The sequence below is a fragment of the Hylobates moloch genome, unplaced genomic scaffold (genome assembly GCF_009828535.3).
Source record: "Hylobates moloch isolate HMO894 unplaced genomic scaffold, HMol_V3 SCAFFOLD_6, whole genome shotgun sequence".
Lineage (NCBI taxonomy): Eukaryota > Metazoa > Chordata > Mammalia > Primates > Hylobatidae > Hylobates > Hylobates moloch.
The window spans coordinates 144,204,089-144,225,939 of record NW_026652281.1 but is presented as its reverse complement, the minus strand read 5'-3'; the positions used below and the strand labels follow the sequence as shown (position 1 = coordinate 144,225,939).

At 38.8% G+C, this 21,851-nt stretch overlaps 1 protein-coding gene across 3 annotated transcripts in view; it reads right to left on the bottom strand.

Moving 5' to 3' along the window:
- The window catches only part of TENM2 (teneurin transmembrane protein 2), a 1,386,931-nt gene that overhangs the window by 1,138,334 nt on the left and 226,746 nt on the right, over window positions 1-21,851 (bottom strand). The gene's annotated exons all lie outside the window — the stretch shown is intronic.

The window sequence follows — 21,851 nt, the reverse complement described above, 5'->3', positions numbered from 1 at the left end:
ATTCAAACACAGGTCTCTTTCAGGCCAGAGCCTGAAGATCAGTATTCTAAGTTGGTCAATTTAGAGGGTCCCTTTCTCCATGATTATTCCAATTGGCTTTTCCATTTTGTTCTCAGGCTATTGCTTAATTTAAGGTTTCATCACACCTTGCTTAAGCTATGGTGGCCACTCTCTAATTGCACTGCCTATCTCTCATATGGCCTGTACAGTAGCTGGGAATTAGGATTCTGGGAGTCGTTTTGGAAAAGGCGCATGGAAAGGAGTGGCAAGTGGGGACACCGGCAATAAATTCTGTCAGATTCCCAGACCAGTCTGCCCGGCCTCCAGCATGCTCACCCAGCACGCCACACACATTTCCCAAGAGTCTCCTAAGTTCCAGCCACTTCCTGGGTTCTGGGGGCACTGGGATCAATTCTGGCATAGCTACAGCCCTAAAAACCTCGGTCAAATGTAGGGGAAAATATATGAACACCAAGTGCCTAGGGAAAGAACTGTCTATTCCAGGAAGTTGGGGAAGGTGTTCCTGACTTAAAAAATACCAACACAGGGTCGTGAACAGCAGACCAGAGCTCACTAGCAGAGGCAGTAAATAATTGCATTTCTGAAGGAGAAAAGTGCTTTTGCAAAGGCAAGGATATGAACAAAGGGTATGGGGTGTATGTTTGGTTGTTTATTTCTTTAAGTAGAGTTTAGTAGCTACCTAGTGCCAGGCACACATACGACACTAATAACACAAGAATGAATGTAACATGATCTCTGTTCTGGAAGTGTGTACCGTCCAGGTCATTAGATGGGCACGCAACAAGCAAACTGAACAATTAGAATGCCAGGTGATTAGAGCTGTAGAAGTGAATAGGCTGCACCCTAACTGTGGTTGGAAGGCAAAACACAGAATAGCTGATTCTGGCTGAAGGAATTCACAAAGGCTTCAGTGAAATGTCCATAAGCAGAGCTTTGGTATTAACTTTTCAGGTGACAGAGGGAACAGGGGCATTTTTTTTTTTTTTATGAAAGTCTACACTAGACTAGTGGTTCTCAAAGTGAGATCTGTGGGCCAGCAGCATCAATATCACCTGTGAACTTGTTGAAAATGTAAACTTCTGAGCCCTGTCCTCATTCCTACTGAATCAGCCGTCTGAGTTTTAACAAGCCCTCTGGGGCATTTCTGATGCACAATCAAGTTTAAGACTCCCCTGGGCCAGATCATAAAAGAAGTGGCAAGAGGTGGAAAGGTGATGGCGAGAAATAACCTTCCATAGTAAACTGAGGTCGGTTCATGGCGGACTTTGTAGGCCATGCTGAGAAATGTCATTTTTAATCTATTAATAGCTACCTTTTCGTTTTTATTAAGGATAGCCCTGAACCAAGCATTTTTACCTAGATCATTTCATTCACTCCTCAAAGCAACTCCTTAGAAGAGCGCTGCGTTTTTGCTCATTTAACATATAAGGATTCGCAGGCACAGGAAGGCTATGCAATTTGCCCCAGGTTACAGAAGCAATGTTTGTTCTCAGCATCATACACTGGAACCTTCTTTGTTACTGCTTTGCTGAAATACCTTCTATAGAGAAAGACCCTGGGCAGTGGGGCCACAGGGTGAGGGGGTTGAGACACTGGAGGGGCTGAAGTAGATCGGTGGTCCTATTAGTGTTTCAGGGCACTCTGCCAGGTGGTAGCTAGAAGGATCCCCTGGACAGCATTAGTATTTTGATGACAAGGTCAACTGCCAAAGAGGCACCTCGTGGAGGAATTTGGGATATTTCATTGCTTTGTTGAACAAAAAAGCACTAAAATGAAAATTTTAATGTGTTCACAGCATCCAACATTTCACAGCATTAATGCCAATGAATGTGAGCAGCTCTGAGACCAGAGGCTCATTAAAGTAATTATTCATTTGGTGGCTTTTTTTTTCTTTTTCCTTTTTTTTTTTTTTTTTTAAAAAAAAGCTTGTATTCTAAAGGCAGGGCTTTCCTTTTCAAGACCATTACTTTTCAACCCATTTAATGTTTCCTTGTAGGGTCACGATGTTAATTTTAAGGTTATGTTTTAATGGCTTTCTAAACGACACTTTCATTGTAGTAAAATGAATGCATCAAGTCACTCTTGCAGGTGGAGATGGACTATTGACTCATAGTTAGAAGGGTATGAAAATTTCCAAACTATTAATTTGAAAATGTATTAATAACCTGCATATTAAAGAACGTGAATAAAAGCAGTGCTGTTTTCACCAAAGCTATTAGTGTTGGGAAAGCTGCGTCTAAATTGCTTTCTAGATCCCCTATAGACAATTGCTTTTGCTCATTTTGAAACCCCCTAATTCTCACTGAGAGATTAGTTTTTAAAAGGGACTGTTTTTATAGAAGTTACAAATTTGGGAAATATTTCTGCTTCTGCTAAACTAACCAAATTCTTATCTTGGCCTAAGTCAAAATTATTCATCTTTCCTGGCCAAAGATGTCTTTCTGGTGGTCTCATGTGACCCTGCGTGTGAAGCCTTAGGTTCTAGTACGGTTTTCAAGGAAGTATAAAGGCAGGTGAAAAAAAAATGCACCTGCGAATTCACTTATATGCTTAGTGAATTTGTGGCTCTTGCTACAAATGTACCAATTTTAGAGATTGTCAAATAACTGTGCATGAAAATATAAGTGGAAATATTAATACCTCAGTCTAAAGCCCAAACATTCACAAAAGTTGATCTTATAAACTCACCTTAATAAGCCCAATATCCCAGGAAATTGTGGCTGCCTAAAGTCTGTCTTAACTGTACAATTGCAATTTAAAATGGTAATCTTTGGGGTTTTCCTCAATATAATTTTTAAACTAAAATAAAATGGACATGTTTTAGCTTAGAAATTAAACAAAAAAATTTGCAAAATATTCCAAGCAGATCTATCCGGTGACATCATTACAGTTGTGTTTATTTTTATTAATTACTAGGCCATTAGCATTCTTGCTATCAGAAATGAATGTGAGTTTTTTTTTGTTTGTTTTTTTCTCATTTATAATTCTTCCATCCGAAATAAACAAGGAAGGATTAGAATCGGGGAAATATATGCCATGTGTTTTTCTCTAGCTTTATTTATATTATTTAACACCAAGGACATTTAGAGGGAGAAAATAAGTCACAAAAGGTCAAGCTGAAGGAAATATATGAAAATAGAAAGGACATCTTAACCATTTGCCAAGAAATGAGGGAGAATTTGGAAGCTGGGAAGGGAAGATGTGGGACTGGTGTGGTGCCAGCTGGCTGAGACACCTCCTTCTTCCCCAGTGGCTGTCTCCCTGAAATATGCCCAATCATCTATTCATATCTCCCCTCCCTAAGCCCACGCTCTATCCTCATATCTATGTCCTGGTTTGCCTTATTGTAGGGATGGCTCAAGTTCTTATATCTACAGAAGTTTGAATTCCCAGCTTCTCTGAATATCTGTATGACATTTTGAGGGTTGCTTCAAACCCAGTGAAATATGGCACTTACTATCTTCCCTTTAAGTCATCAAAAGTCTGTGGACATCTAAGAAGAAATACAGATTAGGATGACTAAACCTTTATGAGGCAAAGCTTCACTTTGTGTGCATATACTATTAATAAGAAACATACTTTATCCCCAGAACTCTACCCTCAGTTGCTGGGAAAAAGTATTTTAGAGTATTCTGTCACTAACCAGCTGTATGACCTGCAGCAAGTGTTAATCTTGCTGAGCCATTTTAGTTACCATAAGTGGACTTAACAATTACACATGAGAAATGTTGTGAGAATTGAATTAGAAGTTGTATAAGAGACCTAGGGAAGGGTCTAGGACAGACTTGGCACTCAAATTACGTTGTCTCCCATAGGTACAAAGCAAGCTGCATACTGACGATTACAGTCATCAATGGATACTTCTGTATATGCGTGTGTATATATCTATGTATAGAATATGTATGTATAGAATATATATTAGCAAAAGTATTGAATCAGCTTAGGAGAAATCAAAGGACACAGCATCTAATCCCAGAAATGTATAGGGACAAAGAACTGTACAAAAACATTTTGTTAAATAGGTTCTATAAGGGTCTGTCAGAATCAAACAGATTCAGGGTCTCCACTTGGCACCTACATAACATCAAAGATACAAAATTCTGCTCCAACTCATTCTTTAGTGAATCTTGCCTGAACCTTAGACTCCCTCAGTTCTTCCTGGTACAGACCATGATGGACCCTGCACTTTGCATTTGCAGAGTGCATCAAAGTTACTGATCGTGTACTTAATCTGAATAATTACTTCCTTCTTCCATTGGCTGTAAGCACTGTGAGAGTGAGCAGAGTTCTGAAATCCCTCTGCCTTCAATCGCTTGTGGCCTTTGGGTCTCTCACTGTAACACACTCCTCCCAGGGACATTCTCCACATCTCTACTGACATCTCAGACTTTAACACACATCAAAATCATTCAAGGGGCTTGTTTAAACACAGTTTGCTGGACTCTTTTCTGATCTGACCCAAGAGAACTTGCATTTCTAACAACTTCCTAGGCGATGCTATCACTGATATTGCAGGAACCACACTTAACATATCTAGAGGCTGTACAGATACCTAGTTCCACTGTGGAGAAATAACATATTTTTCAAAGCACCACCAGCCAGTTTTAACCAAACTGTGATGCCCATGATGAAGTCTCTGTAGAATGTTGCTGCTGCTCCTCAGATTTAGCTATCTTAGATCTTACAAATAATGAAAATAATAATAATAATAGAAATTATATTTTTAGACAATGGAGAAACCAGCTATTTATTGAACACTGGTAATTGCTAGACATTGTTGAGGCTCCTGACATTGATGACCCCTCATTTGCATGGTGTGCATGTACTATCACCTTACTACATTACAAGCTCCCGGGGATAAGCAGATGGAACCTTTAAAACCCTCATAGCATCTAGCACAGAGCTCTCTTTATAACAGATGTTCAGGAGAGTTTTACCAAAGGAAAGAGTGAATAGTGTATTGAAAGTTAAAAATAAATAAATGACACTCATTTTTATAAGATCTTTATAAGCCACAGAAGAATATTACATGGGAGGCAACCATGCAGTAGAGTTGTATATTGAATGCCTACAATGGGCAAGGTTTTATATAAGGTTGTATTTTATATCAATTTTAATCTGCAATCTAGGAAAGGGAATAAGACGAATCCATAAATAATTACATCTCGAGATGAACATAAAATAAAACAACACTAACAAATTGCTGTGGGAGTCACAGCTTAATATTAGGAAGGTGGATCAGGAATAGCACATTGAAAAATCTCCTTCTGTATTTATAAAAACTTTCATGGTTTCTGTTTTTATTTTTTAGAATTCTAGAATTTTAAAGCTGAGAGGTACCCTTAAATAAACTTTTACCTAACCCATTGATTCACGGATGAGGAATCTGAAGTCCTGCAAAAAAGTAAAGACCCCAAGATCACACAGTGGAAACCCACCTCACCTGAACGCAATGACAGTGGTAGCATATGGAAATATTCTCCATATAGACACTACTGGTCAGTGTTATACAGGAAGACCCAGAAATGCATATTTATATTGATTAAATTTTTTAATTGTACTTTTACTCATTCAGGGCTCAAATCAGATTGATTTAGAGTTAGAAGTTCTTTAAAGATCCACCTTTTTCATAAAAATTGAAAATGTATTGCCAATGTTAAAAGCTCTGCAAGGTGGTATAACTTGCTCTAGACATAAATATAATTCTTCTTTTTTCTTTTTCTATACTTTTGGCAGAATCATTTCCTTTCTGCATATACCTGTATATACCTTTATATAGAAGCAGAATTTCAGATGCATTTATCTACTTTTGAGGAAGAAAAAATTGCACTGGGAGATTATGAAATGCAATATTTTTGGAGCTGAGTTAAATAGGTATATTTTTGAAGTAGAATATGAGGCATCCCTTTAGAGTGGGTTTTCCTAAACATATCCTACCCCATGGTATAAACCAGAGGATACACTGCAAAAGTTTATGAAGGTTCATTTATTCTAGACTCCTCCCTTACTGAGTTATAGCACAGGTTTATCACAACTTGAAATAGGCCTTTAAGATCACGGGTCAACAGAAGAAAGGAAAAACACCAGAGTCTGACTGTTCATAGAAAGAATATGGTAGCAAACAGAAGACTCAAACCAAAAAGACAAATGAAAGACAAATGTTATCCGTGTGTGTGTGTGTGGTTTTGTTGTTGTTGTTTTGTTTTGTTTGTTTACTTTTTGAGACAGAGTCTTGCTCTATTGCTCTATGCCCCAGGCTGCACTGCAGTGTCACGATCTTGGCTCACCGCAACCTCTGCCTCTGCCTCTGCCTCTGCCTTGGGTTCAAGCGCTTCTCATGCCTCAGCCTCCTGAGTAGCTTGGATTACAGGCTCCTGGCACTATGCCTGGCTAATTTTGTTTGTATTTTTAGTAGAGATGGGGTTTCGCCATGTTGTCCAGGCTGGTCTTGAACTCCTGACCCCAGGTGATCCACCCGCCTTGGCCTCCCAAAGTGCCGGGATTACAGGTATGAGCCACTGCACCCAGCCCAAAAAGAGAAATATTGTCTATGAAGCTGAAGAAGAAATGATTCTGAAGATGATAATCGTATTTTTCCTGCAGTTTACTTCTCCAGGTGTTACTCTGCACATCAATATCAATTTGTGAATTTGCCTTACTGAGAAACATTACAGGTACAGCTCACACCTTTATAGCTCCACATCAGAAACACCATTTAAGGTCCATGAAGTCATGTATAATGTGGACCCACCTTTCAGGATGAAAGCTGACTCTAGAAATAGGCAAATCTTAATGATTTGGGGGAACATCAAAAGTCCTTGACTCCCCCTAAATGTATTACTTTCAATTAGCTACAATGCTGACCTCCAAATCTACTTGGCTTCCTAATTCTACCATTAGTCATTCATTTGAGTTAGGTATTAACCATCAAAGGTCACCAATAAAATGTACACATGCTATGTGGAAGGGGAACGTGGAACATTAACATCCATTTACACATTTGCCTGGATTTATTAGGCTCATAAGCTGTCACTTGAGAGCACAGCCTACAAGAAACAGAATGCACAGAACAGGTAAGTCAGCCCGGGGAGGGTGGGGGTCAGAGAGAGGGAGGAAGAGAAGGAAAAGGACAATAGAGTTAATGGAATATATGCAAATATCAAATGGGGCAGCCTGCAACTTGGCTACTGTAAACCCTAGCAGGAAATATGCAGGGAAAAATTGGCAAATGAAATAAATTTCAATAGGCTCGGTGTATTGTTCAAGCACACGAATCTCAAGAGATTCACTTCATTTTATTTTTTACTTGTAATTAGTGAGGTAAATACACAAATTGGGACCTTAGGACTCAAAAATCAAAGGTTCTAGGGATGCTTTACCAGGGTTTAGATTTCAACTGTGCATTTATTTGTAAATTAAGGTGTGTGCAATATATCCATTAGGTTGAATGCAAGACTACAGGCAGCAATCTGAACTCAAGTAATTTAATCTTTCTGCCTCATTTTATCCATCTGGAAAAAAAAAAAAAACAGCTATAGCTATTTCCTACCAATTCTCACAGGGTTGGTACAAGATTTAAATGAGCTTCGCAATCTTTTTTGAGATTCTCTAGAAGCTGCTTGCAATATATCAAAGTATTTAAACTGTGTTCCCCATTGTATCAATTCAAAGTACTTGTCAGCACCCCATGAATGTTTTACTAAGGTCACATGAAGGAAACACACTTATTCCAGGTTTCTATTTTCCACTCTAATCTATATAGAGCAAAGTTTTTGATCCTATCAGCTGTTTGATCTTGTCAGTTATAATCAAGGAGTTTCCTATAAAAAGAAAGAAAGGGCTATGTACTCATAGAGACTTTCAAAAGCACTGCACTAAGAACCTGGGGACTGAGGTTCTAGCCCCCTCACTTTTGACTGCCTGGGGCCACTGAGCAAGACCCTAAGACTCCCTTTCCAGTGAGATGGGGAAACATAATTTGGCCTGTGCCCAACTCTCCCATCTTATCAGGTACTACTGTTTCTCTCACTCACAGTGCCCTTGCCCTGCAGGCCTTCTTTCTATTCCTCAAACACTTAAGCTACTTTTAGCTTTAGGGTCTTTGCACCTGCCATTCGCACAGCCTGGTGCATTCCTCTGTCAGATCTTGGCCTAACTGACTCTTTCTTCTCATTCAAGTTCAGCTAAAAAGCCCTCTTTTCTGAAGCGATTCCCCTAACTGGCCACCCCACTGCCAGGTTTTATTTGTTTCCCGTCACCACACCCTGCTTTTACTGCTTTCATAATCTTCAGCTGCCATTGGATATGATCTTACTTATTCATATAGTTACTGTCAATTCCCACTGGAATAGAATCTCCATGAAAGCAGGGGCCCCATCTGTGTTGTTAAAAGTTAAAAATCTAGCACTAAAAACAAAAACACACACACAAAGCAACCTGGACACATCTTTCTCCTGGGCAAATATTTCTTGAAGAAATTAATGAAGTATCTTGGCACCGAGAGTTAAGTCACGTTGTTGTTTTGTTTGTTTGTTTGATTTTGCAGCTGCACTCCTAACTAGATCTTTGACTTTAGCTCATTAATGCCATGAGTGTGGATTCTTTATGGTAAGAAATAGATGCATGAGGCATAAGTGCTTCTGCTCTGCCCTGCTGCATCCATGATGGGCATCTTTAGTTGTCACTCTTTCCCACAGAGCCAGATGGACCCCACATTGTTTATTAACACAACACTCCAAGCAGCCAATCTTAAGAGCTTATAGATGGCATTGAAGATAAAAACTTTTCTGCTTCCACTTCATTAGATGATCTCTAGTGATCTTTTCAGGTTCTGCTCTACTATCTGTTACTGAAAACCAGAACCAAAGATAATACATTGAAAGTTTCTCAAGTTAAACCAAAAGTGACCAAATATTAGGTCCGTGCATCAGACCTAGAGAGAGGGCAGCAAGAGGTACTGCCACAGAATCTAAATCATAAGACCATAAGATGGCACGAATGTCTCAGGAAGACAACTCCTGATGACTAATGACTTATTTTCCTCTTCTGAATTTCTAGAAAGGCTAGATAAGATTTTCCAACATCTTGAGGAACAGCAAGCTTCACTTTTGTGATTTTCCTCGATTCAGATTTCAGGGGTTACAGCCAGTGGGACTCTGCTGGAGTCCGACTAATACGAATTTCCATATTAATCCCCACTTCCCCTCCTCTCCCACAGCCTCCTCATTGTTTCCAGCCTCACTTCTCAGTGGAGCTTTTCTAGTTTGGCCTTTTCTTTAGCTTTTTCTAGTTTGGCCTTCTCCCAATTTTTCCTCCACACACACGGGACTGCAGTTTATAAAATAACATTTCTACCTTTCCAATCATATCACTCCCCTACCGAAAATCTTTCAACGGCTTTCTTTCCCTTTCAAGGAATCACCTACACTATTTAACCTGATTTGCAGAGTCCTTCTTAACCTGGGCATCCATGGCATGTACCTTCCTCTTCACCATCCTGCCTAGCCTACCTGCCCTCCGTGGCTCACTTCTCTTTCTCTCTGTTCAGTGTTCTCTATCCCAGCCTATTTGGCTTGGCTTGGCTTTGCCTATGAGGCTTGACTCCCACATCTCTTCCCCTGAAGATCCTCTCTATCTCCAAGCCCCATTCCCAGTTTGGGATGAAGGTCCTTCGATGCAAACATAATACCCTATGCCTACACTGATCACATTGCTTGTCACATTGTCTTGTATCATATTTCACATTCTCTCTTCCACCAGACAGGGTTCTTAGAGAACAGACATGCTGGGTGATTCATCTCTGCCTCCTCCATGACCAGCACAGTGGCCATCCACAAAGCAGGTTGCTATGGTTTCAAGGTGTCCCCTCCGAAATTCAGGTGTCAAAATAATAGACAATGTGATGATATTAAGAGGTGGGGCCTTTAATAAGTGATTGGGTCATGAGGTCACCTCCCCTCAGGAGTATGATTAGGGCCCTTATAGAAGAGGCTTCACACATTACAGCATCAGTCAGGGTTGGCCCTTCCACCTTCTTCCACCAAGTGAGGACATAGCGCTCCTCCCCTGCAGAGGATGCAGCCCTCACCAAACAACTGAACCTCCTAGCACTTTGATCCTAGACTTCTCAGCCTCCAGAACTGTGAAAAGTAAATTTATGTTTTTTATAGATTATCCAACCCCAGGAGTTTGATTAGAGCAGCACAAAATGGACTAAATGCAGATTACTAGTAAATTCTTAAAATGTGACCTATTTCCTGCTTTGAGGGTCTGCCCATCTCTGAACTTTTTCTTTCTCCTTGCGTTAAATCACTACCACGTAGAGAGTGCTCACTACCTATTATGCATCAGCCTGAAATTTAAATGTGTGATTTTTATCATAAAACACTTTCAAAGGTATGTTGCAGGCAATGTTTTACATACTTTAGTAATATTAACTAATTGTATCTGTATTTGAAATAAGTACTACTAATGTCATCATTTTTATAGATGAGGCAACTGAGGCAGAAAGGGACCAAGTAACTTGTCCAGGGTGACACAGTTCACAGGGGGTGAAGTGGGGATGTGACCCAGGTGGTTCTTAGAATGGAAGCATACATGTATAGACACAGGAACAACCCCTGGTTGAATTCTCTGATTGCTGCATTAGGTAGAACCAATTATTAGAACTAGCCAAGTCTTTGTCAGCTTTTTCTACCTTCACAATCAAAAAGACTTCCTTATAAATACTATTTCCTGAAGTCCTTCTTAAGAATAAATAGGGGATGGACGAGGACTCACTCCCCAAGAAAGGGTGGGAGAAGACAAAGCAAGATACACAGAACTCCATACTGCCCTTGCAGGCCACATCTGCTCCCCTCCCTTCCCCTTCACTTGTGATATATTGGAACATAAGCAGCACTGATACTCATGAGAAAAATTACAGTCATCAAGGTTATCTCCCCAAGAAGCAACTCTCTTTCTTTATTAATATGCTTCAGATTGTTGCAACACTACGAAGCCAAAAATAAGTTTTCTTTGATCAATAAATTGTAGGCTGAGAAAGAAAATACTAATTTTCCATTTCTTTGAGACCCAGCACTAATATATAACCGAGCTTTCCAAAAGGGTTCTCAGAAACCTGATATAGAATTATCTGAAATTACACTTGACTATCCCTACGAGATCATTCTGTTCTCTGCCACTTTAGAGGGGTGTCTTCTAGACTTGGCAAGCATTTTTTATAGAATTCTTTGTGTACAGATACATTTTTCTATTTCAGTGCAAGCTGGGTAAAGAAAGCATAATTCATCTCTAAGTCCGTCTCTAAGAGAAAGATTGTTGAGTTTCTCTCTCTCCTCTGTCAGTTTTAGGCATCAAAACATGCCTCTTTCAACTCCAAGAGAAACTTCATTTTTAATCTAATATAGAAAGGAATATCAGGGCTTTCTTTTCATGCAATAAAATGTATAGAATATCAAATAGCCTACAAACTGGAAGAATACTATGAATAACTATGAATAGTCTTGATAAAATAACAGCAACTATACTGGAGGCTCATTTAGTTGTATAAAAGAAAATACATTTTTAAAATCAAAGAAGTAATACTGGATAGTAGAAAGAAGTGTATAGAGGCTTAAACCTAGGATTAGAACCGTGGTGTTTCCTTTGCCCATGCTGTGGATGTCTCACTTAACCTCTCAAGACTTCCTTGGTTGCCTAACTTCTAAAACTATGTTTCTCAACCAGGGTTGATTTTTGTCTCATGGGGACATTTGACAGTTTTGGACACGTATTCACAACTGGGTGGGGGAGGGGGAGGGGATGATCCTGACATCTAGTGGGTAGAGGCCATGAATGCTGCCAAACATCTTATAAGCCATGAGCTATTTCCCCACAATAAAGAATTACCTGCCTTACAATGGTAATAATGCTGGTGTTGAGAAAACCTGCTTTAAAATCTGTAGGTGATGACCTCTAAAGAGTCTATCGTCTTTGTGATCCTAAGAGGTAAGGTCTAAACACCAGACCTATCCATCCTTTCTAATTTCCACAAGCACCAGGGATTTTGGCTTTTATCATGTTCCCCTCTATGTTTTTATGTTTAGGCTTTTTTTTTTTTTTTTTTTTTGAGACGGAGTCTCGCTCTGTCACCCAGGTTGGAGTGCAGTGGCGCGATCTCAGCTCACTACAAGCTCCGCCTTCCGGGTTCACGCCATTTTCCTGCCTCAGCCTCCCGAGTAGCTGGGATACAGGCGCCCGCCATCACGCTCGGCTAATTTTTTGTATTTTTAGTAGAGATGGGTTTTCACTGTGTTAGCCAGGATGGTCTCGATCTCCTGACCTCATGATCCGCCCGCCTCGGCCTCCTAAAGCTCTGGGATTACAGGCTTGAGCCACCGCACCCAGCCTGTTTAGGCTTCTTAACCCCTATGAGGAAAGGTCACAGCAAAGATTTAACTGATTCAGTGAATTACTTAAAAGATATTTATTGAGAATCTTCAATGTTTGATTTATTTTTGCAAGGCCTTAGGTATACCACCATGAGCAGCTGAAGCAGCGCTCAGAAGCATTCCTGAGTTCCCATCTGCAGTATCTTTAAAATAAATTTCTGGATTTAGTGGGTTAAATTCTTCAAGTACCATGAACTGCATTTGAATAACGAAAACTGATTCATCACCATGCACATTCCAATAGTTATCGAATAAAACATTCTGGTGGCAAACTTTAAATTCTTAGTAATTTCAAAGACAAGATAGCCTGAACATTTGTTTTCCTAGACACACGTTGTGAAATTAATTACAATACAATAAAGTCCCCTAATGTCATGCTAATTGAAAGGCCAGATGAGTGGAAAGAAATTTTTGAATTATTAGATCTCTGAAGACAGTAGTTTTGTGTTATTTCACATTCCCAAAGCACTTTTTTTTTTTTTTTTCCAGGACTGAAACAAGTATCTACTGCTCATTATTTTACCCACTTCATAAGTGAAGAAATTGAGATTCGGAGACTGGATATCCTGAGCCAGGCTACCCAAAGGTTAGAGTGAGGGACTACTTTAATGATCCAGTCCAAATAATTTATAACTATTGTACCAAAGCACCAGCTCAACGGGTGGCCCCGTGACAGTCACTGAAATGTACCACTCACATCTTCCACTGCAGGGTGCAACATTCCAAGCTGCTGTCTCCCTGGGCCCACTACCACATTCACACAGAATTCTTGCTTCTTCTGGAATGTTCCCAGCCAGTGACTGTGCAGGCCCCTTCCTGTGGGACATGGGTTTCCTCCCACAGATAACTTTGGCTGGGGGACTCTGCAACAGCCTGGCCCAAACTTTCTTGGAACTGTACTGCAATCTGAGACTTGCTCCTTAATCTGCCTTCCTTCCTCTCCTTCTGTCACAGGTGACAGACCTACATTATGGTCTGAAAGCTTTCCTTGCTACGCCTACTTCCTTCTGTTTATCCTTCAAAGTCCTTTCCCGCAATAAATCTCTTGCATGTACAATCCCATTTTGGCATCTGCTTCTCAAAGAATTTGAACTAACCTAGGGCTTTTCTATCCTAGGCAGAAATAAACATTCTCAGAGAGCTTACTATGTGCCAGACAGCGTGCAAATTTTTTTAAAAGTATCTCCCTTAATTCTCACAACAGTCCTATTAGGTGTGCGTGTGTCATTATTCCAATCTCGGAGCTGAAGGACACCCTCAAAATTTCTCAGTTATTTCCCAGCAACCTAGGCTTCAAAAGTAGAGGGTCTGATACTATAGACCCAAGTTCTCTTGACCCCTATTTTATATTGCCCAAACCAAGTTTATTTATTAAAGGTAAGCATCACTACTAAAGCCTATTTAAATTCATCCTCCAATTAAAATTCTTTTTTTCCCAACATTGCTTAAGCTATGTTTTCTTACACCATAATTTATTTTCTATTTTTAAACTTATTTTTAGATTCCCAAATAATGCATGGACGTGTTCTTTTTGTAACAGAATCAAACAATACAGAGTCAGAAATACTATTTATAACCAGCTAACTACTGACCGTAGCTTCTGAGGAGGTGAATTTCAATGAGTAGTTCTTTAACTGAATTAGTTTTTTATTCCAAATGAGTCAAGTTTAGTGATACTTGAACTTACAATTTGAATCCTGGTGTTTGGCTGAGAATAAATGATGAGGCCCTGAGGGACCGTGGGTGTCCTGGATTTTAAGGAGAAAACCCAGGGGAAAATGCAGCCCTTCGTATCAAGAATAAATGCACACAAGTACAGTGAGGAGCCAATCTTTCAAAGGAGATGAAATGTCAACGCAGTTGCCCTCAGAATATTTTTTTAAAGCTGAAGTGGAAATTTCTCCCCTCTCAGAAATCATTTTGTAGACACGGAGACTAGCCCAGCCTCTTGAATTAGACACCCACAACCAGCCCTGGTTGCCTAACTTCTTCGGAGTCTCCTTCCTGTGATCTTTCCTTTATTGTGCAAATTCAACTTTGGTCACCTACACACTCTTCTATAACAAAAGTTTCTTATTTTTAAACGTATGATCTTGGATCTCAGCTTCAAGGTCTTCCTGGAGTTTAGTGGGTATGACTTTGTTTTTTTTGCAAATCCAGGGTGACTCCTGTACTCTCACCTGATGCTAATGCCCTTTACTTCTCATTCAAAGTTTTAGAATATCTTCTCTCAGCAAACAGAGAAAGCATGGGTAAGGCATATCCCCTTCTCCACTGCAACATTTCAACTTGATCTTTTCACTCTCTGTCAAATTCAAATGTCACTCCACTATTCATGCGTATGTGAAGGATTCTAATATACACCTCTTTGGCTTCTTTCAAAATTGCTTCAATTTCTCTGAAGTCAAAGGCCTTTTCAAGTTTTGGAAATTATCTATGGAATCCATTAACATGACTTACTCAGTACACAATACACATGCTGTTGAGGGCTCAAGAGAAAAGAGAGAAGGTAAAGTTTTTTTTTAAAAAAGAAAGCAAAGATTTAATTTTTTAAAAAGCAAAAAATAAAAATCAAAGGAGGATTTAATGAGTACTTTTTTCATGAAAAATTCTAACACACATGGGTAAGACCTCTGAATAATTGTTCCTTCTTGTAGAGATAAATTCTCATAGTTAATTTTAACTGATACCTCTTCTAGGAGACGACAGTGATTATTTTCCTGATAATACAAGTGAAACTTCAGTAAATTTAGCTCTTGCAAGTGAGTTTTTAATTCTAATAATTAGCTGAATTAACTCCTAATTTTTCACAAATAAATTAAAATCTGGTTAGATCCACTTTTCCTGCTGTAAAAATAAAGCAATAATTTAAAGCCATGTTTTTAAAGACTCCTTATAGCTATGGGAAACACTCAAAGTGTTATTGAATGAAAAGGGCAGGGTTCAATACTATATATATACTATAAACTCAATTTCTCAATGTGGATGAATGCATGAGAGACAGAAGAAAAACGTTTGATGGAAAACAAAAAAACAAAATGGTCTTTCTGAAAATCGATGTGGTTCTTTTGGTGGTTGATACGGGAAGGGAGCAGTCATAACATTGAAAAATTGAGGTCCATTGTTTAGGTCTAAGGAAGGCTGCAGGTCATCCCTCTTGTGGCCACACCCTTGAGAGGAGCACAGTGGAGACCTCAGCTTGCTCTAATGTACTCTTCGCATATACTGATTTTTACATCCCTATTTATGCCTCATTAAGCTTGTGAACAAAACTGACAGCTGTCTACAAGTTTTATTCTCACCATCTTCGAACTCATTCCTCGTCTTCTAGGACTAAGGATCAGACAGTTAACCATGGTTATCTTTGGATGTGAAGAGGGAAAATACTCCCTGATATTTTATAAATTTTCTATGCATATGTATTGCTTTTGTCATCAAAATATCATAAGGTAAAATAAAAGATTACAGAAATTTTACATAAACTTAAAGGAGTTTGACATTTCCCATGTATTTAACTTTTTTTTTTTTTTTGAGACAAGATCTCACTGTTGCCCAGGAGGAAGTACAGTGGTGTGATCATGGCTCACAACAGTGTCAGCCTCCCAAACTCAGGTAATCCTCCCATCTCAGCCTCCCAAGTAACTGGAACTACAGGTGCATGCCACCATGCCCAGTTAATTTTTTGTAGTTTTTTGTAGAGGTGGAGTTTCGCTGTTGCCCAGGCTGGTTTCCAATTCCTAGGCTCAAGTGATCCGCCTTCCTCAGCCTCCCAAAGTGCTGCTATTACAGGTGTGAACACCTCTCCAAGCCTTATTTAACATTTTCAAAGCATGAATAGTGTAAGCCTTTAGGGTAATCCAAGAGACAGAGACAAAAAAGGACCCCTGGCTCTGTCACTGCCTTTACATGTGATTCCCTTTGCAGCTCTCACTTCTTTTCTCCCAAATAACTAGATTATACCATTAAACTCCCCTCTTTGGTAATTCTCCATCCTCAGTTAACATTTTGAGTCCCTGGCCAATAACTTAACTCCACGGCAGCGACCTGGCCCCTCTGTTTCCCACTCCCTTTGATTCCGAAACGTTCTTACCTGAAACTGCATTTTTGCCAACTCATCTAATGCTGGTTCCAACTCCCTTATATACACATCTCCTTTAAGGTATGAGGATTTAAAAGTATAGACACTGTTTTCCAAAGAACACTATCTTTCTCTCTCACTTTTACCCTTATTATGATGTGCCAATCTGATTATGATGCACTTGGAAAGAGGCCATTGTCATGACGTTCTATCTATTTGGCCCACATCTCTTGATGCCACACCTCTACTCTAATTGCTCCATTCATACTGTGAATTTTCCAATATTCCGTTAGGAAAGCTCCCTGGAATTTCAGAAGAGCAGCATGATGCCAGATTGTATGGATTGGAACACTGTCAATTCGTGAGATTCAACTGGCAATATTAAGGAATTAATTATAATGAAAATGCAAAGAAACAGAATTTCAGTGAATTCCATCTGGAAACAGTCTTTTCATAGGCCTCATATAATTTTTTGATCCAACTTAGTCTCCTGTTTTTCTCTTTTGTTCTTGTAATGTGAAATATCAAATACTATGAGATAGTGGACCTAAAAATTTGATACAGGTTACCATCAGATTTCAACTTGTTCTCAAAACAATTTATTACCCCCAAAAAGGTGACTACATATCTAGCCTACATTTCATATGTACATGAACCTTTTTCCCTCAACAGCCTGCCTTATATCTCAATTACTCTAAGATGTTATTACATAGAGAAGGACTGAATATGACTCAATAGGAAACAGCTGAAAATTTGCACATCTTCTATTGAATTAAAATAGCTATTAATCTCAGTGGGAAGAATCCATTTCCATTTACCACAGTGTGTGAAAAGGAGAAAGACAGTGGTATTCATGCCCTGCCAAACAAAATTCTTTGCTGTTTACCTGAATGATTTTTTGGGTACATTGGCTCATCTCTCATGTTTAGGAACAATGATGAAGTTGTTGCCAGGAAAACAGCTTCTGTGTGTCATATATGGATTAGCCTCCTCTTTGCCCTGCAAGTTCACTGTCAGTCATTTTAATGCCCCAGCCTAACATACATTTTGGAGTGTGTATTTTAGTGTCAGCTCACAATATGGCAGAATAAAGAAAAAAGTGACAAGGGAATTGATATCCAGTTGATGTCGAGGCATGCAAACATATGGCCAAGTGAACAAATTAGTAAATCGAATGCAGAAATTAGGGAACACATTATTTCTATTAAGTAATTTGGATGAAGTATAATAGGAGGGAATGAAAACAATAAGAAAGGACATGCTGCAGACAGATTCACTCAATAATTTTATGGTACTAGTGTGTAAAACAGTCTCATAAAGTTATCCCACCTAATCTACTGTAAACATATTATATTTGAACATAAAGATTTATTCAAAATGTCTGTGTTTTAGGATTTCTGTAACTTAAGTAAAGAGACAGAAGTACAAAAATTTGCATTTGTTGTTTGGAGTGTAAACTGCGTATACGTTTTAATAAAAACAACATTAAATGTGAACACTAAACACAGCAGATGACAAACCTGAGCCTAGAGAAGGAACTTGGAGAATCCCTTATTTACAGAAAATGGCTGTGAATTCCTGTTGATTTTCTTTGTGCAACAGGCGCTTCCTACGTGCAACACAGACCTTTGGATTTAGCTGACACTATAGGATATCATTTTATTATTATTTTTTACTCTTTGTATTATAATGAATAGACTAGATTTGCTAATAATAACCATATAAGTGAACAAAAGAATTACAGGTACAGACTAAAACTCAATTACTTATATGCATCAGTTGTTAAAACTGGCATCAGTAAGACCTTGCTGAAGGTCCAATTGTAATATTTTGATCTCTGGGTTATTAAAGAACTAGAGCAAACCCATTTATTGATTTTATTCATAAATGGGAACAGTACCAGGTAGCTATACCTAAATAAAACAAAATACAAAGGGATGTTTGCAGAATCATTCCTTCAAAGGAATTTAAAGTAATATAATGTATCTAAAATATTCTAAGAAAATATAAATTCAGTGCTTTTTGTTAGTCAAAATTCTTTATTTCTTTGCATCTTCCCCAGAGAAGCTCGTTCAAGGAGTTACTCATTTTGAGAGAGAAAGAGAGAGAGAGAGAACTCAAAATAATCCATGCTGGAGCAAAACAACCAATCAAAGGAAAGAATGCATTTGCCTATCACATTTCTGTCTTTTTCTAACAATGAATGCAAGTACAAATTCTCAAATACCGAAAAATGAGTGCATGAGAAATGGCCATGCACAAATTTTCCATCATGTAGATGTCTCTTCTCTTTTTCTGAGTCTCCAAAAATGTTTTGATTATAATGAAATAAAACACTATACTTTAGCTCACAGGGACTGAGATTAAAAACAGTGAAGATCCCACATAAGAGAATAAAATCAGGCAATGTCCAAGGCAATGAAGCTGGTGAGTGGCAGACATGGAGTCCAGTTCTTCTTCCAGTGTATTCTGGAAATATTTTTGCTCTGATGTACTTACTACCCAATCAATTAACTGTATATTCTAGGAATACATATGCTGAATGCCTACAATATGTACATTGGCTCATAATATAATTAGATTAAATGAGTTCTAGCATTGCCAGAGAACTGGGGAGTGGGAAGGGCCTTTTAAAACTTTGGTTCTTCATTGACTGCTATGAATCCTCTCAAGATAGGATGACTTTGAATGGTGATGCACCTACATATATCTCTTCTTTGTCCTTTTTATCTCTGACAAAAGGAACTGGAATGTCTTTGTTAGAGGAGCACGCCTCCAGCCCTTGTACATTGTCATCCCCCAGTACACAAGTCTAGGGATGAAAAAGGTAAACAAAAACTGTTTTATTTTATCTGATATATCAAATCTAAAAGTTAAATTGTTTGAGATTCATCACCAGATTCAGTGGTGAGCAATTTGACATAAAAAGGATTAGCCAAAGGGCAAAGATGGAATGACCATTTCTCTGTTGGGAGCCCTCGGCCTCCCCACCCCTGCACCCTGCCTTGCCAGATGCTAGTTAGGTATCCTGGTAAGGGCAAAAGAAATTGACAGGAGACAACTTAGAAAGTTACCCTATTCGGGAGCATATAAGGTTCTTTATTTAAGCCACTCCGAAAGCTCAAGAAAATAAGACTTTTCTAATTTCATGGCATGAGATTACACCATATCACCAATAAAATTCTCAAATATTCTTCCAGCCAAAAGATTTCTGCCTCCATTTCTGTTACTCCAAGGCCCTAAGGACCACACTTGAGATAGGAATGGAGAACATAATAGTTACTAACATCCTATGCCAAAATTGGAGAAATTCTGGTACCATGATAAAAGATTGAAAAACCAAAGAATGGATGTTCCATTCACTTTTATCATTAGGATGAACGTGAGAAGTGAGTTGTATTAAAGGGTTTATAGCATTGAAAAACCAAAGAATGGATGTTCCATTCACTTTTATCGTTAGGATGAACGTGAGAAGTGAGTTGTATTTAAAGGGTTTATAGCATTTGAATTTAGGTAAGCCAACCTTCATAAATAATGTTTTATTTTTGTTCAATGCTCAGGATATTTTAAATAAAATATCAACTTTCTGCTGTATGCAAAATTGGTCCATATATGGCTAATACAGAGAAACAAATAATAGTTTCAGAAATCTTTTAAGCTGAGCCAAAACTACTTTTTCTTGGTGAACATTTCATTACTCGGCATCCATTTTATCAAATGAGAGCTGTTCAGTTATAATTAGTTCTTGGGGGTTCTGTCCTTTTTACTTAAAAAAAAAATTAAAAGCTTTTAAAAGTGTTCTATTTGCCCATAAGGTCTAGCTGTATTAAACAGATAGTGCCTTACCATTTTCTAATATACAGTAAAAATACCATAAAGTTTTGCAATTAGTTAAAAAGTCAAAAACTCAGCAAGAAGTCCAGTTTTTCCTCTCAACTATCTGTTAATGAAGGTTTCAACGTTAATTGCCTTTTCATTAAAAATTCCTTAAAACCCTTCTGTACAAAATCAAATTAGCTACTAAGCTTTGGAACAATCTCTGTAATTCTGTTGTAGACTCCCCAGTTCATTATTTGGATTGGTAAGATTAAAGAGAAAGCATGTGCCTTTCAGATACTCCAGAAGACTGACTTTAAATTTTTTCGAGTTATTTTGGAGCTCTTTTATTCAGGCCTTCACTGAAAAAAAGTCATATTAGGCAGAATCCCATTATCATGAGTACTGATTTAAAAATGGCTACAGTATTGTAGAGCTACGCCCATGTCCCCTAAGTCTTGCCTATGGGAATGGTGCTTTTGTGTATTTTTTGCTGCAAGGATGAGAACCTACTCGTGCAAGGCATGAGGCACCTAGCATTCTTCTTGTTTGGGACAAGGACTTCATCTCTGACTAAACTCTGGGCATCCCTGGGCAAATTACTGATGAAACTGCAGATTTTCTGTCTAACAGTGAAGATAGTTACAGTATACTATTACTGGATTAAAAATGGGGCAATGCAAGTAGGGTATGTAGCACAGTGCAAGGCCCTGGGCTGGCTTTTGTGGGAAGGGCAAAGATAAGCCTTGCATTCAAAATACCCACAGTGGCCAGGTGCAGTGGCTCACGCCTGTAATCCCAGCACTTTGGGGGGCCGAGGTGGGTGGATCATCAGAGGTCAGGAGTTCGAGACCAGCCTGGCCAACATGGTGAAACCCCATCTCTACTAAAAATACAAAAACTAGCCTGGCGTGGTGGCGCGTGCCTGTAATCCCAGCTACTCAGTTTGCTGAGGCATGAGAATCGCTTGAACCTGGGAGGCGGAGGTTGAAGTGAGTCGAGATTGCACCACCGCACTCCAGCCTGAGTGACAGAGCGAGACTCTGTCTCAATAAAACAAAACAAAAACAAAATACTCACAGTCAAGTAAGAGAGAAATAATGTGTATGGATGACTACAACAAAAGCAGAGAGAACGAGGGGTCTTAAATAATATCCAGAAGTGAAGAGACAGGAAAGGATAAGGGTAAATAAAGAACAGAAACAAATATCCATTGGCTGCCCTCCGTGGGCCAAGTCTTCTGCTGGGTACTGCTGAATAATTTTACATCAAAGAGAAGGTTGGGCTATCCAGGAAAGCTCTGCAGAAGTTGCTATTGTGAACTGGATGTCATGTAGCTGAATCACATTTGAACATTTTTATGTGAATATGGCTTAAGGGTACAGATTTTTGAGATAAGCAAGGATTTGAATGCTTACTTGACGTTGGGCAAATTATTTTACCTCTCCAAGCCTCAGTGGAATATGTAAGTGATAATATCTATTCCTCCAGATGTCTCCAAATTT